Source organism: Triticum urartu, chromosome 7A, assembly GCF_056163025.1.
Source record: "Triticum urartu cultivar PI428250 chromosome 7A, HENAU_Tu73, whole genome shotgun sequence".
Lineage (NCBI taxonomy): Eukaryota > Viridiplantae > Streptophyta > Magnoliopsida > Poales > Poaceae > Triticum > Triticum urartu.
The window spans coordinates 186,697,242-186,710,137 of NC_141879.1; the positions used below are offsets into that span (position 1 = coordinate 186,697,242).

At 53.4% G+C, this 12,896-nt stretch overlaps 1 pseudogene; it reads right to left on the reverse strand.

The window, feature by feature from the left end:
- Positions 1-11,989: 11,989 nt before the first annotated feature.
- Positions 11,990-12,538, reverse strand: LOC147958909 (putative B3 domain-containing protein Os03g0621600; annotated as a pseudogene).
- Positions 12,539-12,896: the final 358 nt, after the last annotated feature.

Here is a 12,896-nt window from a genome sequence, read left to right on the forward strand (position 1 = left end):
GGGATCGACGCCAATCCTGAGAAAATTGGCACCATACTCCGGATGAAGCGTCCTGTACGCGTGCACGATGTCCAAAAGCTTACAGGCTGCTTGGCCGCTTTAAGTCGATTCATTTCTCGTCTCGGTGAAAAGGCGTTGCCTCTCTACGGACTGATGAAGAAATCTGACAAGTTCGAGTGGACTCCAGAAGCTGACGCAGCGTTTGCAAAACTCAAAGCTCTGCTCTCCACCCAGCCGGTGCTTGCTGCCCCAATCAGCAAAGAGCCTCTGCTGCTGTACATTGCGGCCACGGGACAAGTTGTCAGTACAGTACTCACGGTCGAGCGGGAAGAAGAAGGAAAGGCCTTCAGAGTTCAGCGCCCAGTCTATTATCTGTCTGAAGTTTTGACCCCTTCAAAACCAAGATACCCTCACTATCAGAAGCTTGTATATGGGATTTACATGACCACGAAGAAGGTTGCACACTACTTCTCTGACCATTCCATTACAGTCGTCAGCGACGCCCCACTGTCAGAGATTCTGCATAACAGAGATGCAACTGGTCGAGTGGCCAAGTGGGCGATTGAACTCCTTCCCTTAGATATCAAGTTTGAAGCAAAGAAGGCTATCAAGTCCCAAGCAATCGCAGATTTCATCGCCGAGTGGATTGAGCAGCAACTTCCGACTCAAGTTCACTCGGAGCACTGGACCATGTTTTTCGACGGATCTAAGATGCTGAATGGTTCCGGTGCTGGGGTAGTTCTAGTCTCCCCCCGAGGAGATAAGCTCAGATATGTTCTCCAGATTCACTTCGATTCCTCCAACAATGAAGCAGAGTATGAAGCACTTCTGTATGGGTTGCGCATGGCCATTTCACTCGGCGTCCGTCGCCTCATGGTCTATGGCGACTCAGATTTGGTGGTTAAACAGGTGATGAAGGAGTGGGACGTCAGAAGTCCATCTATGACTGGTTATTGCAATGCAGTGAGAAAGCTAGAAAAGAAATTCGAGGGGTTAGAGCTTCATCACATCCCCCGACTGAAAAACCAAGCAGCTGATGACCTGGCAAAGATAGGCTCCAAGCGATAAGCCATTCCCAGCAATCTGTTTTTGGAGCACATCCGCTCGCCGTCTGTCCAGGAAGATCCTTTCACAGAAGAAGCCCCACAACCAAAAAGTGCCACAGATCCGACTGAAGTCGAAGTTCCTGCTATGGTCGACCTAATCATGGAAGTCTTGGCAATAACTCCCGACTGGACGATACCGTACATCGCGTATATCCTAAGGAAAGAGCTCCCAGAAGACGAGGAAGAGGCTCGACAGATCGTCCGCCGATCTAAGGCCTTCACAGTCATAAAGGGGCAGTTGTATAGAGAAAGCGCGACTGGAATCAGTAAGAAGTGCATAACGCCAGAAGAAGGTTGGATAATCCTTGATGATATCCACTCGGGAACCTGTGGCCACCATGCGTCCTCTCGGACCATTGTGGCTAAAGCATACCGAGCGGGATTCTTCTGGCCTAGAGCAAATGAGATGGCAAAAGAGATAGTCGACAAGTGCGGAGGCTGCCAGTTCTACTCCAACATGTCACACAAGCCTGCATCAGCCCTGAAGACCATTCCTCTCGTCTGGCCATTTCTGTCTGGGGACTGGACATGGTTGGTCCACTGAGAACAGGCAGGAGCGGGTTCACGCATGTGCTTGTGGCAGTCGACAAGTTCACCAAATGGATCGAAGCCAAGCCTATCAAGAACCTCGATGCTGGCACTGCTATCAGTTTCGTCAAAGGACTAACATTTAGATATGGAGTCCCTCATAGCATCATCACCGACAATGGGTCAAACTTCGATTCGGACCAGTTCAGAGCTTTTTGCGCCTCTCAAGGCACACGAGTCGACTACGCTTCGGTCGCGCATCCTCAGTCGAATGGGAAAGCTGAAAGAGCAAATGGTCTGATTCTTAAAGGACTGAAACCTCGGCTGATGCATGATCTCAAGAACGCGGCAGGTGCTTGGGTCGACGAGCTTCCGTCAGTTCTATGGGGATTGAGGACCACCCCTAACCGGTCGACTGGAAGAACTCCATTCTTTCTGGTTTATGGAGCCGAAGCGGTTCTGTCAAGTGATCTTCTTCACAACGCGCTCCGAGTCGAGCTTTACACCGAAGATGAAGCAGAACAGGCCTGGCAAGACGCAGTCGACCTCCTCGAAGAAGAGAGGGAGATGGCCATGATCAGATCGACCATTTATCAGCAAGACTTGCGTCGATTCCACGCCCGGAATGTGAAAAGTCGAGCCTTCCAAGAAGGAGATTTGTTCCTCCGAGTGGATCAACAGAAACCACACAAGCTTGCTCCCACTTGGGAAGGTCCCTTCATCATCACCAGAGTCCTCCACAATGGAGCGTATCACCTCTTCAATGTTGATCGCCAGATCGACGAGCCTCGAGCTTGGAATGCGGAACTACTCCGCCCCTTTTACACTTGAGCTCAACCTTGGACGAGATGTGATAAGAAAAATTCCCGCAGTTCATTTTTATCAAAGGCAAGAGTGTTCCATTAATTGTTGTCACTTTTGTTTACATACGAAATCCCCCAGTGGGTGACTTAGCTACGAATCCGTCTCGCCTAAGTTTGAAAAATCCTACCGAGTGAAGAGCGATCCTCCCACTCGGGGGCTTAGCTGCAGTCCAGCACTCGCCTAAGTTCTCTCATTTAGAGACTTAGCTGCAGTCCGGCACTCGCCTAAGTTTGAAAAAAATCCTACCGAGTGGAGAGTGATCCTCCCACTCGGGGGCTTAGCTGCAGTCCGGCACTCGCCTAAGTTCTCTCATTTAGAGACTTAGCTGCAGTCCGGCACTCGCCTAAGTTTGAAAAAATCCTACCGAGTGGAGAGCGATCCTCCCACTCGGGGGCTTAGCTGCAGTCCAGCACTCGCCTAAGTTCTCTCATTTAGAGACTTAGCTGCAGTACGGCACTCGCCTAAGTTTGAAAAAATCCTACCAAGTGGAGAGCAAACCTCCCACTCGGGGGCTTAGCTGCAGTCCAGTACTCGCCTAAGCTCTCCTACGAAGAGACTTAGCTGCGGTCAGCACTCGCCTAAGTTTGAAAAATCCTACCGAGTGGAGAGCAAACCTCCCACTCGGGGGCTTAGCTGCAGTCCAGTACTCGCCTAAGCTCTCCTACGAAGAGACTTAGCTGCGGTCAGCACTCGCCTAAGTTTGAAAAATCCTACCGAGTGGGGAGTAAACCCCCCACTCGGGGGCTTAGCTGCAGTCCAGCACTCGCCTAAGTTCTCCTACGAAGAGACTTAGCTGCAGTCAGCACTCGCCTAAGTTTAAAATCCTACCGAGCGAGAGCAAACCTCCCGCTCAGAGGCTTAGCTGCAGCCCAGCGCTTGCCTAAGTATGAAACACTTCTCATGTCCCAAGGACGACGAGAGGCAGGTCGACTGCCACCTTCTCCTTCGGAGCTGCACCACAGACACAAAGTTATTTCGAGTGAAGATCAAATCCCACTCGACGGGTCGTCCACAAAGAGATTCAACGACAAATCAATTACGGATAAAGCCTAAAAGGGCCTAGAAACCTCAGGTCAAGGTACTCGAGCCCCCGGCTCGGCAGAGTTTAACTGTTACACTTCCACTCGGCATTCCGAGGCAAATTTAAGGCAGAGTTTAACGGTTTACAAAGTAGACTCGGCATTCCGAGGCAAGTTTTTTCATTCCTCAGGAGGAGGAGGACTGGCAGGGGCCACGAACTCATCCAAGTCGATCCCATCTGCGATGCGGGTAGCAGCAGCAATAAATGTCTCCATGAAGTCCTGGAAGTTGTGCTTCCTCGTGTTGGTGACTTGGATGGCGGCCAGCTTCTCCTCCCGCACCTCCTTACAATGGACGCGGACCAGGGACAGAGCCACGTCAGCGCCACACCGAGCTGAGGACTTCTTCCACTCCTGCACTCGGTCAGAGATTCCATTGAGTCGAGTCATCAAAGACTCGAGATCATTCTGGAGCATAGATTCCGGCCAAAGTGTCGGGTCGATCCGCGTCATGGCAACCTTCAGTCGAGCCAAGTAATCCACGACGCCGTCAACACGAGACTCCAGACGGAGCACGTTCATTGCGGCCTCGTCCTTCACAAGAGATTTAACAGGGTCCAAGATCGGCTCCACTCGACTGGTCTCCTCTTCAAAATTCTGGCAAAGCTCTGCATACAAGATTCAAGGATAAGACAATTTTCACAGAATGAGTCGACTCAAAAACCAGTCGGAACTGAATGCGCACCTTCAAGCTTAAGGTACAACTTCTTGGCGAGGCTCCCCAAGTAGCTCTCCAGGTCGTTTCTCCCACGAGCGAGGCCTTCTAGCTTCTCGCTCAGGGTGAGCTTCTCCTTCTTCCAACGTGAACACTCCCTGTTGGCTTCATTCAGAGCGGTCTTGAGCTTGGTATTCTCTTGTTCTAAGTGGTCGACCGAAGCTAGCTTCTGTGCGGCCAGAGCGGTCTTGTCATCAGCCTCCTTACGGGCAGCAGCCAAGTCCTGATCCTTCTTCGCCAGAGCTTCTTTCAGTTTTTCTGCAAAAAATGATGATTGAGTCGGAGAAAGCGAAAAGATACTCAAGCCTAAAAACTAACCAGTCGACAAAGGCGTCTTACCTGCGGCGCCGTCTCTGACCGTCTGCAGTTCTGTCCTGGCCAGCTCCAGATCAAGGTTCATTTGAATTTGCTGCTTCTCCAAGTCAGCCAAGCGGGTTCTAAGATCACAAGATTTCTGAAGTCAAAGAGGAGTTACAATTTCAGTAAAAAGGAAAAAAGCAACAAAGGCAGTAAATACTAAGACTACGGTCGACTGCCAGCAGTCCACCATAGTCTCGGGGACTACACCCAGTGGGTGTACTCAGCATGCCCCCACCGGTTCCTATCCCACTCGACCGATCCCTGAAGTCGAGTCCAAGACAAGCTGCTTCCGAGCAGTTAAGAGACAATAACAGAGTTTCTAAAGACTACAGCCGAAGCAAAACATTCGACAGTAGCCTCGGGGGCTACACCCAGTGGGTGCACTCAGCGTGCCCCCACAGTAAAAAAAAAGAGAGAAAGACGTCGACTGCCCGCAGTCGACAGGATTCCGTTCCATTCAACATGACCCGATCAGACAGAGCGAAGAAATTCAACTACAACGACTCAATTTAAAGACTACAGTCGACCGCCAGCGGTCCACCGTAGTCTCGGGGACTACACCCAGTGGGTGCACTTAGCGTGCCCCCACTCGTCCAAGAATTGGCAAACACACCCAGTGGGTGTACAAACTTAAAGATCTTCGGAAAAGAGATTCTTCAAAGAACATACCAAAACAGACCAAGTGTTGAAGTCGACTGACCTGGACATTGCTTTGAAGAGCCGAGCTTGCGTCGTAAGCCGCCTGGCAAGCTTCCCGAGCCACTTTTACCTGCTCCATCATGACTCCAGCCTGGCGTACAGCCTCCTTCGCAGCAGCCGCTTGGTCCTCAGGGACGGGGTACGCAGCAAAAAGCGAAGACGGATCTGCAGTCGACGCTGAAGGCCGCACACTCGTCAAAGGAACAGCGAAAGTCACGGAAGCCCGAGTAGGTTCGCCATCATCCCGAACTGCAGCCTCAGGCGCGGGAGTGGATTGCGGAGCCTTGCCAGCCAACACCTTCTTCTTCCTCTTCACCCTCAGTGGTGTGTTGTCGTCGTCGTCCGGGAGGTCGATAACATGAGGAGGAGCTGCAAGGAAAACATTCAATCGACCAACGCCTCAGTCGACTCGTAAGCAGGACGGCAGTGATCGTACCAGGGTTGGAGGTGATAGCGTCCTCCATCTCTTGGTCGTAGTTCCTGGCGGAGACCTCAGAAGTGGCACCACTGCAAATCTCGAAAGTTAGTCAGTTGGCCCAGTGAATCGACCAAGGATCCGTCCACAGTCGACAAAGGAAAGCAAGTGTTGTTGTTACCCCGAAATGGTAGGAACAGCTATCTTCATTTTGGGCAAGGCCTTGGGCGGCTTAGATGGCGCTGTTCGTGGGTGCTTGGGAGCCTTCCCGGTCGGCGGAGGAGAAGAAGTCCGAGGGCGTTTCGACGACTGCCCAACAGGAGCGGCCGCCTTGCCACGTTCCTGCGCTGGATCGTGGGCGAGCTTGGACCATCCCTCCGGGCAGGAGGGTTCAGCCTCCTCCTCCTCCTCACTGGAGAAGATGTCGTCGCCCTCCTCTCCCTCACCGTCGGACTCCCACTCGACCTGGTCGTCCCCGCTCTCGCCTCCGCTCCCCTCACCTTCCTCGGTCGGCCCTTGTGCCCCGTTGGGCGTCGAGTACATCTCAGTGGTAGCCTGGAGGACAACGGACAGGACGAAAGTCAGTCGACTTACTCAAAGAAGACTAATACAGAAGGCCAGATATCCTACGCAAAGACATACCTGATCCACTTCATATGAGCTGTCGAGTGGAATCACCCTTCTGGCTCCTCGGGGGTTGTCTTTGTTCCCCGTGATGCTTGACAGCCACCCCTCCATCATCTCATCGGTGACCTCCTCCGGGTGGATCCGAGTGGTGTCGTCAAGGCCAGAATACATCCACATCGGATGGTCTCGCGCCTGGAGCGGTTGGATGCGCCTCTGGAGAAAGACCTCTAACAGGTCCATCCCAGTCACCCCCTCACGGACAAGTTCAACCACTCGACCCGCTAATACCTTGACTTGGGCACTTTCCTCCGGCGTGACCTTCAGAGAGATAGGCTTCTCGGCTCGGTCGAGTGAAAAAGGAGGAAGACCGGTCGACTGCCCGAGGGTCGCCTGGTCTTGGCAGTAGAACCAGGTCGACTGCCAGCCGCGGACCGACTCCGGGAAGGTGATAGAGGGGAAACAGCTCTTCCCCCTCGTCTGGATCACCAGACCCCCGCACAACTAGATGACTTGCGTCTTCTCGTCACTCGACTTAGCCTTCTTCACCGACTGGGAGCGGCAAGTAAAGATATGCTTGAAAAGCCCCCAATGCGGACGGCAACCCAGGAAGGCCTCGCACATGGAAATGAACGCGGCAAGGTAGACTATGGAATTGGGGGTAAAGTGATGGAGCTGCGCTCCGAAGAAATTCAAGAAGCTCCGGAAGAATGGATGGGGAGGCAGAGAAAACCCTCGGTCGATGTGGGTGGCGAGGAGCACGCACTCACCGTCGCGGGGTTGCGGCTCAATCTCCCTCCCCGGGAGACGCGCGGCCTCGTGGGGAATGGCTCCTCCCTCGACCATGTCGTCGAGATCTTCCTGCCAGAGCACCAATGGCATCCAATCGCCCTGAATCCAACCCTTGGGCAGGGTGGTCCGGGAGGAAGATCCACCTCGCGAAGACTTCTTTCCTTTCCCCGCCGCCGCCGCCTTCTTCGCGCGCTCCAAAGCAGTGGTCTTGCCCTTCACCATCGTCGCCGGCGAGATCTCGCACGGGCTAACGGCGCTAGGGTACGGCCGAGGGTCGCAGGAGAGCTGGCGAAGGGAGAGAGGAAGAGAGAAAGAAGGAAGCAGAAGAGAAGCGCGCGGCTTGGAAACCCCGAGCCGGCAACTTATAAGGGGCTGCTCCCGAGTGACTGACTGGTAGGCCCAGGCAGCCCAGTCAAATCCCGCAACAGACGCGCGCGCAGTACGTGGCGAAAAAGGCGATGCGAGGATCGAGGAGTTTCCGCTTTTTCACTTCCGATTACTGCGGCTACTCCCGTCCCGCGCGCTTCCCAAAATCCAAATCCCGTGAGATCCGCGGGCCGCAGAACCGCTTGCCAAAAACAGAGTATCCCGCTCGTACCAACACTCGGCATGTCGCAAGCAAGGATATTCACTCGACGAAGGGCCTGGAATGGATCAAGGCGACTGAAAGAGGTTGGTGACGTCGTCCGCGACAACCGACCCTAAGCGAGGCACTCTTACAACCTCGAAGAACCGGTCGGAAAGGATCCCCAACTCTTCCCCCACTCTAACCTCGATCCATTCGGGGGCTAATGATGAAGCTATGTACCTGGGGTAGGAGCACGGACCCGTCCCAAAGAGTCCTGCCCAAGGACATCCCTAGAATAAATCACCCATCAATCGACTTGAAGGTACTTCACTCGACGGGTACAAGACACTCGACCAAGATGCTACCACTCGACCAAGAAGCTACCACTCGACCATGAAGCTATTCACTCGACTACCAGGAGATCTACAGTCACTCCGTAGGCAAACGGTCAGCTGTTAAGTAGTCTTCATGGTCATTACAGTACTTTATTAGAGGCGTTACCAGTAACGCCCCATCTTAAATGTACTTTAAAACCCTGCATTACTGAGGGCAGGAGGGGGTCGGCGAACTCTATATAAGCCACCCCCCTCCTCAGTAGGAAGGGTTCGCACCCTTGTAATCCATACACGCATAATCCAGTCGACCGCCTCCGGGCTCCGAGACGTAGGGCTATTACTTCCTCCGAGAAGGGCCTGAACTCGTAAACCTCGCGTGTAACAACTTCCCAATAGCTAGGATCTAGCCTCTCCATACTCACCCCCCTACATCACTGTCAGAGTTAGAACCACGACAGTAAGAGCTTGGCGGAGCCCTGCCGGAGTACCGCTGCTTCACCACCACCACGCCGTCGTGCTGCTGTTGGAGCCCTCTTCCTCAACCTCTCCCTCCTCCTTGCTGGATCAAGGCGCTGGAGACGTCCTCGCTCTGTACGTGTGTTGAACGTGGAGGTGCCGTCCGTTCGGCGCTAGGATCTTCGGTGATTTGGATCACGACGAGTACGACTTCATCATCCCCGTTCTCTTGAACGCTTCCGCTCACGATCTACAAGGGTATGTAGATGCACTCCTCTCCCTCTCGTTGCTAGATGACTCCATAGATTGATCTTGGTGATGCGTAGAAAATTTTAAATTTCTACTACGATCCCCAACAACACGGTCATTCACTACTATCACATTTGCGACAATAACAAGCACCCGTTGCATTCTTGCACTATTCTCAAGTAACCAAGGCCTACTGCATTGCTCGGTGGATGCGGTTTGGTTAACGCAATGTTCATGCAGTTATCGGACTCGTTGCTCAAGGAGCATCTTGCGCCACCCGACTGCTTTGGTTATGATTTTTGGTGGTTCTTTATCAGCTGTTGTAATGGAGGTTGAGTCGCTAAGATCGCCTCAGTCCGGACCTCATGGAAGTGGAAAGCCGTCCCTCATGGAGCCAATAATTTCTTAGTTTCCTTTTCGTCCTTGGAGATTTTGCAGTGTGTGGTAGCTTTTGAGTACAATATCAAATCCCTCTCTAGACATACTTTCAATCCTACACTTCTCCATGGTGAAGTCGGCGTGCACAGGAGCCACGCGAGCCGCGGCAGTGTCGTCGGGGCCCGTCTCTATCGTGATCTCTTCCTCGTCGTCGGAGACCTCGGGCAAGCTAGCCTGCAAGCCAATCTTGATCCTCCTGGCACGACGGCTCTGGCAGGCAGCGGCCAGGGCGGCCATGTCGTGCTTCGTCTCCGTGGAAAGGCTCTCCCACGGAGCTTAGTTGCCTGCAGTCATGGAGGATGAAGTGCAAGGGAGGAGGATAGGGTGGAGCTTGTGTTGTGGTGTGGAGTTAGCTGGGTGTGGCCGCCTTTATATAGCGGATTCTGGTGAAATGAGGTGTCTGGGGGCATCAATTCGCGACGCCGGAGTGGGTTTCTCGGCTGGCAAGCCTACTTAATGGCGGCATACGGACGGGTAATGACATTGAATGGGCGTGGTAGATATCGGTCATGTCCCGTCCAGTCATGCGTCTCTGGCTTTGAACAGCCGCGGACACGGGAGGCGCGTCTCGGGTGGCGCCCTAGGCCGGCCCATCACTTGAATGGCAGAGCCAGTGAGAGATCACGTCCACACTGAGCCGTCTTCAATTCTGAGTAGCACGGTCTACAACGACATGAATATAGGCAGCTGGTGCCGGGCGGGAACGCGCGTGGGCGGTGGGGTTTGGGTTAGCCTGTAACGTCCCAGATGTAACATTCCATAATTGTAACTCCAACTCTTGCCATTTCCGGCAATGTTATATGTTATATCCTCCATGGTTGGATTTTGTCCTCATTTTGCATTTTGTTCATGTCATGCATTTCATCTCATGTCATCATGTGCATCTCATTTGCAATTGTGAGCGCGAGAAAAACGTTCTTGGAATGGGCCGAGATTTGTCGTGTGGCCTTGGCACACCACCGATAGTCCGCCTGTCAAATTTCGTTCCATTTGGAGGTCGTTTGATGCCCCAATGGTTAACCGTGTAACCGCCGAAACCCATCTCTCCTTGCAGCCCAACACCCCCCCACAACAGCCCACTAGCCCATCTAAACCCCCTCCATGCTCTCCGTCGTTAGATCACAATCGTGCAGGCGAAAGACGTACCTCAATAGCCCTCTCCTAGCTCCCACAATCTATAAATAGGCCTCCCCCTCAGAAATTCACGGGCGAAACCCTAGCATCTCCCCCTCCGTGCAGCCGGACGTGTCCGCCCGGCGACCGGATGCGTCCGCCGCCGCCCCGCACCAATCCGCTCGCGACACGTGTCCCAACGCCACCTCCCACCACCATGGGCCCGCGAGCCCAAAGCGGGCCTGCCGAGCCCATCCACCGCCTCACCCGCGCCCGCACCGCGCCGCCTCCTGCGCCGCCCGTCTGCGCCGCCTCTGCCGCGCCACACCTCCCCGCTGGCTGTTGCGTCGCACGCCGCCTCTGCCGCGCTGTCCGGCCCCGTCGCCGCCTCGCCGACCCCGTGCGTCCGGCCTCATCCCCGCCTCCGCCGGCGCCGGATCCGGCGAGACCCGGCCGGATCCCGCATCCCTGGCGACCTCCTCGCCAACTCCGGCCACACCACCACATCTCCAGCGACCTCGTCGTCCAACCTCGGTTCGTGCGCCACCGGATGAACCCTAGATCCGGAGGTATAAATTTCCGCCTAAGTCCCCACGAAATCCACTTCATGTGTGCCCATTTGACATGTCATAACTCCATGCTCGTAGCTCCGTTTTGCATGCATGTTACACCGAAATGTTCATCTCGTGATGCTCTACATGCTTGTGTCATTTGCATGCATGTTACTGTCCATATTGATGCCCTAATATTTGTTGCAAAAGTGCTAAATGATGTTATCTTCTGGGAACTATCATAACTTGTTGTTTCGTCTTTTTCATAGCATTTAGTGTGTTCATCTTTTGAGCATCATGTATACATGTTTTAGGAGCATCTTCATGCCATATTTACATCGGTGCAATCCTCGTATTTTTATGTGCCCTGTGGTGACTAGCACAAGCATGCCAAGTAGGCCACTTGATGTTGCTGATTTCAGCCACTTAGTTTTTCTGCTAAGTCTTTTCCTGTTACATTACGTTGCTATGTTAACTTGTTGCCACAAGTAAATCCTTGCATATTTTGATGAAGTTCAGTAAGGGTGTTTTGAAGATATGGTTATGCTCTATCCATTCATGCCTTTGTTTGTAATTATGGGGTAATGTAGCTTGTAATTACCATGCTTTCCTTTTACAAAATATTATTGCTGTCAGTCTGTTAACAGGAAGTGCATTTTGCCATGTGTTTTGCTAGGGCATGTTTGGTTGCCGGGCGCTACAGTACCCGCATTGCATACACTTCTCCACCCAACCTGGCTATGCAAATGCAGCCTCAAATGCACCATATGCATGTTATTTGGTTGCCTGCATGCCCTCTTACCTGCATGGGCTGAACCACTCTGCCTGGTGTTTGGTTGCCTGCATGTTAGTGGATAAACACAAGGCATGGTGTTTGGTTGTATGCAACGCCTGGTGTGTGGTAACCTCTTTGGCTAGTTGGTGAGGTTACCACCACACTTCGGCAGCACACATCATAAGCACAACAGAGTATAAACAGAGCATCAACTAGCATAATTCAGATATAAGCAGTACCACACTTCATAACAGTTCAACGCATAAACCATAGACATGTTCAAAGCAGACTCGATAGTACGCTCGAAAGAGGTGGCCAAGCCCTACTCCTTGGTGGCGAAGGCTTCGTCGTGCTTCCCGCACTTGTTGACGACCTCAATGCCATCGTCGTCGAAGATGATGACCTTGAGGGTGTCGGGAGTGAGGAGCTTGAACGTCACCATGTAGCTGATCTTGATCTGATGAACGGCTGCGTAGGTGGCCCAACCCTGATCCAGGGTCACCCTACCGTTCATCAGCTTGACCGTCACCTTCTAGGAGCAGCCGGTGTTGTTCCTGAGCTTGAACTCCGTCAGCACCGCGACGAAGTGCTTGGTGAAGTCCAGGGGCATGGGGATGCACTCAAGCTTCGGTGCAAGGATGACCTTGCAGAAGTGAGTTGGGCCATGCTCCTGATGGTAGTGGCCGTAGTTGTGGCGCTTGTTGCTGGGGGGCTCCTCCATGCCCTCGTCGTCGCCACCCTCAGGCGTCTTTGGGTCTTCCTCGGCGGTGGGCGGCAGCTCAACCTCGTCGGGCATTGGGTGAAGGGGCTGCTTGCCCTTGCTGTCAACGGCCGGGAGCACCTCCGTGTCCTCGATCTGCGCACAAGTCATGGAGTCAGGCATTGCACAGAGTTCATGGCTTATTCAAGATCTTGTAGTTAAAATGGCATGACTGTCACTCTTCTCCTCCTCTCCATCCCCCCTATATTTACTCACCCTGCCCACCACTATTTACCCACCCCCTCTCTTCTCTCACTGTCAACCTTCCTCCTCCCCATCGCCATGAGCTCTAGCTCCAGCTCCAACGCCAACCCCTTCCCTTGGGGTATTGGCTGGAGGGCCTTCTTCCTCGGTTGGATGGCTGGTGACCGGACCAAGTTCGAGAACACCATGGAGGTGTGCTCGAACTTCGGCTCCATGTCGGACATGCAGAACGAATCTAATGCCGTGCTCATGAAGGACACTAAAG